This window comes from Hordeum vulgare, chromosome 3H, assembly GCF_904849725.1.
Source record: "Hordeum vulgare subsp. vulgare chromosome 3H, MorexV3_pseudomolecules_assembly, whole genome shotgun sequence".
Lineage (NCBI taxonomy): Eukaryota > Viridiplantae > Streptophyta > Magnoliopsida > Poales > Poaceae > Hordeum > Hordeum vulgare.
In genome coordinates, this window is record NC_058520.1 from 245,768,084 (window position 1) to 245,774,083 (window position 6,000).

Below are 6,000 nucleotides of genomic sequence, written 5' to 3' on the forward strand. Positions count from 1 at the left end.
TAATGGGACAACCATATGGCTCCAGCCGATTGCTGCACTCACAACACAAACGTCATGATATAATTACTTACAAGCAACATTCATGGGCTAGACCAAATCACAAGCATTCCGTGCAAAAACAAGTTAGAAATTCCATCGCCAAAAATAAAACCATCTGAAACTCCATTTTTCTAGAGAATTTGAACTTGAAAATATCACCAAAAGTAGCAAAGCCACTGAAGCTCAAATGCATCTTTTTGTTCACTTTAGTTTGATATATCATGGAGCAAAAATAGAGTTCTTATGCCCAATGTTATGCCTATTTTACTGAGACTACTCCAATCGATTTCTGCAGTGCCGAAATCACATTTCCATGGTATCGACCTGTGTTCCAATTCGATCAATCTCATTTATTATCACGTGTTACATCCGGATTTACAGTCCATTTTCTACCCCGATGGTGGAAACCAACCGGTAGGTGTATTTTGTGTCATGACCTCTGCATCACAATCACGGAAGCAAGATCTGGAAACAAACCTTCAACACTGACATGCATGGTCCATCTCATCGACCCGCACCTAAACGGATCTACATATCTCATATGCAAATCATTGAATCTATCACCACAAGTCAAAGGCTTTGATACCATTGTTGTCACACGCGATATTCTACACTAGCACCAAATAAAAATATCTACCACACACCCAGTAACATGCTGCTGGAAATAGATCACATGATCGGGTTTACCACTAGATGCTGAGTCACCGCAATGGAAGTAGAGTTGGTCATGTGTGTAGTCGATGAGCCGAGGCATCTCCTCCTCTTGTAGCCGATCTCCCATGAGCAGTGATATCACATGAATAGCTCCTCGGGAATTCCTCAACAGATCATCCATGCACCGCAGATGAGATGCCTCCGAGGTATCCACATGTATGGGGGCTCAATCGGGTGGCAAACTGCCAGGTCCAATTGCACGGCATGGTGGCGTGGGGAGTGGTGGTGGCTTTTGAGGGAAGAAAAAGGATCTACCCAGAAAGGTGCGCCCACTCCCCTTTATATAGAACTCCGAGGTGGGCTCAACACTTGAGGCCCACTACGAGTATAGACCCATTTTCCATTTGGATCCAATCTGAATGGTCTTCAATCCCTTAGGTGTGCGACCCTATAGGTTCACGCACACAAGGAAACGACCCGAGTAGATAGTTGGTAGTGGTTCGTAGCACAACATGCCAACTCTCATGTGTGCACAAAGTTGTTAGACGAAACTCGACAATGTGTTATATGCGACATTCCTTTTGCCTCATGATATATGTTGTCGAACTCAAGGCGAGTACTTGTCACCCTTGTGGTAGTTTGACATCTCTTCTAGAAACAGTGTTGTAGATTCCCGAACTCGGTTCACACTTAACCCATGTCGCATGGCCATGCTTTATGGATCTCATCACTCGAGAGGGCCCATAGAATACCTGTACTTACATAGGTACAAATACCATCTTGATAAACCATGTCTCGCGGCATGTTTGATGACTCACCCAAAAGCAACCTTTATAACTACCCAGTTACGAAGTAGAATTTGAGAGACCCTAAGTGAGTCGATCCTTATCCCGAGAACATGCGAGGATCTCAGGTCTAGGACATGGCATATAAATCATACTTAATACTAACATATGAAAATATCTCGTTGTTACATCCCTAGATTTTAGACTTGTTTGACATTGCATTAATGCATGCATTTAAATCCTTTTGAAATTGAAATGAGGAATGATGAATCCTCAAAATGGAATTTCTGTTAAAAGGGAATATAAAAAATTGTCTCAAAGAGTTCCAAGAAAAAGTTATTGTTGTTTTAAGAAAATACTGGCATGAGGTAAAATTCAAATCAGTATTTTTGAAATAAAAAAACATTTTATCTTGGGCTTTTTAGTTAATCTAACAACTATTTTCCATGGATTTATATCTATGATATATAAAATGTAAGTCCATTAATTCTGAAGGTTTTTGTAGTGCCTTGAATAAATCCCTTGGACTTACGTGCAAATTATCAGAATTTGATAAAATGGTTTGGTGTATTTTAAAAAAAAATGTCAGAAAAATAAAAACATAAATAAAAAAAGGAAAGAATCTTACCTGGTCGAGTGGTGGCCCAGCCCACCACCGAGTCCCCCCTAGTCGTCTTCTTCCTCTGCCTACTGGCAGAGGAGAAGGAGGCCACGGCAGGCTCGTTGGGTGCCACGCCGGCAGCTGCCTGCCTGCCTCGTTGCCCTCTTCCTTATCCCCACGCCGCTGAGCCACCCTCGACCCCCTCTCTAGCTGATCTCCTTCCTCTTGTCTCCCTCTCTTTTCCCCTCGGTTCTCCCTCTCCGAGGAACTAAGTTGTCGTCGATTCGTCACCTCCAGTGCACCCACGACCCTGCCGTGGGCGCCTAAAGCACCGCGGTGAGACCCTCGTCCGATTCCCCCCTTCCCCATCGAGCTCCCCCTCCTCTAAACCCTGGTAGCCGCGGAGCCCGAGCTCCCTACCGCCAGCAATGGCTGCCGCAGCCAGGGCCTCTCCCTCTCCCGGTCGGGCACATTGGCTTGCTCCTGGGGGCATGGAGGTGCTGCCCCAGCCTCAGCTCCTCCTTCCACGACCCCTAGCGACGAGCCCATCCTGACCGAGCTCCGGCTGCCTCCCGGTTGCTCGCCTCGTCGCTACAGGCCGCTTTAGCCGCTCCCGTTGGCCAAAATGGATGCGACTCAGCGTGGGTTTTGGTCTGGTGTTTTCAGCGCCTCAAGCCGACGCCGGAAGGCCATTCCGACGAGTCTCCGCTGCCTCGGGTGGTCGCCGGCAATGAGCCACCGGCCAACACCACTCCTGATTAGCCTAACCATCCCCTGGGGTCCATGAGAGGTGGGCCCAGAGCCCTTAATAACCAAAGATTATTTAATTAGCGTTGTTTAGAGGTTGTGTAAATGGCACATGGGTCCCACGGTCAGGTTTGACCTGGACCAAGCGCCGTTGACTGGATGACGTCAGCATGACACGGTATTTGATTTTCTGGATTAAAACAATTCAGGAAGTTTTAGAAAATACTAAAAACTTCTAAAAATCATAGTAATTCAACCGTAACTCCAATGAAGATAATTTATATATGAAAAATGATCAGAAAAATTCAAGGGATCGAATGGGGATATTTTCATGGTTGATAAAACAAGTCATACCTGACCATCAGGTCAAATCAATTAAAAGGGTATTTGAAAAGTACCTTATTCGAAGTGATACTTGAATTTTGATTCAAATCACCTTCAACCTAAGAAGTGGAGCTACATTAGCCATGACACATTTCATTTTCATGTCATGATCATGCATCATAGTGTTGCATTTCCCTGAAGTAAATATTGTTCTTTCTTGTTTGCCGGTGTTGTTCCCCCTCGGTAGACGATGGTTCCGACGATGTGATCGTTGACACTGATGAAGACTCATAGCTGTCTTCAGAATTGTCAGGCAAGCAACTCCCCTTGAGAATTTCGATACAATCCAACTCTCTTGCCTTTGCTCCCTTTTATTGCATTAGGGCAATCACGATTCAACTGTTACATATTTCGGTAGTGAACCCATCCCTCTGAATGACCTGTTTTTGCCACGGTAAATAGTTGAAACCACTTAGCATGAGTAGCAGCTGCTTGAGCCTTGTTGTGCATACTCATCCATGCTTACTTACAGTGCCTGCTATGCTTAGAGTCGTGTCGGGTCTGATCCATCTAGATGATGAATCCAAATGGTGGTTTTCATGTTCTACAGTGTGAGAGTAAAGGTGTGAATCCGATTTGGTAAAGGTATCGATGAGAGGCTATGTAGGAGTACATGGCGGGTTGTCTCCTTGGGACCGTCCTTAAGAACCGATCCCCGTGTATGTTATCCAAGACTAGCTACTACCGCACATTGGGATCCTTAATTGACTCTCTCGACTTATTAATCAGCTAGATCTCTGTCCAGGAGTTGCAACTAGTTTCTGCTATTTGTAGGACATGCTAGTAGTCTACCGAGTGGCACCTCGTACAGTTGGGCTTGGGATAGACTAGGCATCGTGTCCCGGTGTACCAAGCGTAGTACCATCCATCGAGGTGGGCTTGGGAACCCTGTACACATCGTTTGGGACCATAGAGGAAACTTCGGTCGGACTTCCTTGCGGGTTCAGTCTCAAATAGGCGATAAACCTGGACTAGAGTCTTGTGTGGTTAGTTAGGTCGTGGCCAACACCTACGCCAGTGCTTCCGCTTGAAGGTTGCCGAGATGCATGACGTGCATATGGTGATAAGTGGTGGGAGCGTGTGTGAATAAGTACACCCCTACAGGGTAATCTAATCTATTCAAATAGCCGCGTCCGGGGATATGGACTACTTGGAAACTTATATGGTCATAGACAACTTGAATGGATACTATAAAATATTCAAGATGAGTGGGAATGCTACGGATGGCCTTCTTGTTGGGAGACGACAGTGGATCCATAGTGGTGTATTGAATTGGTGAATATGTGGACTCGTGTGCGCTAACCCATCTCAAAGGAAGTATTTGTAGTCATAGTATAGGTTAGCGAAGAGTCAAAGCTGGCTTGCTGTAATTAAAATCCACAATCACTTCATTGATACTGATGCATATATAGATAGTTCTGATGTAAGTCTTGCTGACTTACTTTGTACTCACGATTGCTTTATTTATGTTTTTATAGAGAAGATTTTAGTCTCATTAAAGGTTTCTATGCGATGTGTTCGATGTTGACCAGAATACCTTGGGAATCCCAAACAGAGGTCTCGTTCCTTTGGTAGGGTCGTTGTAGCTTTTCAGGCTCCTCCAGCCACTTCTAGTAGATGTCTGTACCCAGACATGTTATGCTTCTGCTTGATGTTTGTATGACTTGAGTGTCGGGTCACGAGACCCCTGTTTGTAATATCATACTATGATGACTATTATGAGTCTCTAACAAAAGCTTGAGTCATAGAGTTATGTTGTTATGCCATGTTGTATCTACATATATGTTGCATATTGTGTGTATGTTATGAAATGCATTATATGTGTGGGATTCGACACCTAGTTCTGTGCCTTTAGTAGTACTCTTTACGGGGAAATGCCTCTTTGTGCTTTCACCGATCTTTGGTAGCTTGCTACTGCTCCAGACACATTGATTGACCGGCATGTATCCTTCTTTGCTGCTGTGTGTGTCCACTCGAGGAAATGTCACGTGGTGTAATGTAGTCCTTGTAGCTTGCTGCGACTCGTCTACTCACGCTGATGACCGACACCTGCTTTCCTGGGTTATGTGTGCCTGTCCCTGTACGGATGTACCACTTGGGTTCATAACTAGTCATGTCGACCCGGGTTCTTGTTGTTTAAATGCTAGCGACACATTCATATACGTGAGCCAAAAGACGCAAACGGTCCCGGCCAAGGTAAGGTGGAAGCCATGGAGTTTACCGTGCGTGAGGCTACAAAGTGATGTGATGTGTTACAAGCTGGGTTCTTATGATTTAGGATCGGGGTCCCCACACTCGTTGTTTCTCAAGGTGGGTCTGTCCTACTAGGTGCTCTTTGCACATGTCGTGTGAAATACAGTCATCAACTGAATTGTATACTAGTAAAGGATATGTGTGTGAATAAACTTAACAACTAGGGACTATTAGAACAATCATCATACAATATATAGTCTCACATACTTATTGACACATATCACTGATGCTGTTCAGGACAATACAAAATACTCATGCACTACTGGAAACATATAATTTGCCATGGGCCTAGTCTTCACCATCCGCTGGCAGATGGAAAAGAGCATCTTTGCCATCAGCTGACAAAGAACAGACGGCAAAGTAATGGCTGTTGGCAAATAGTATCTTTGCCAACAAGCATTACTTTGCCGTCAGCCAGCAGATGGGAGAGAAGGTGCAGGCAGACGACAAAGGCTTGGTTGTTGGCAAGGAACCTATTTTCCATCAGCCATACCTTTGCCGTGTGCCAGCGAACGGCAAATAAGGTGGAGGCACACG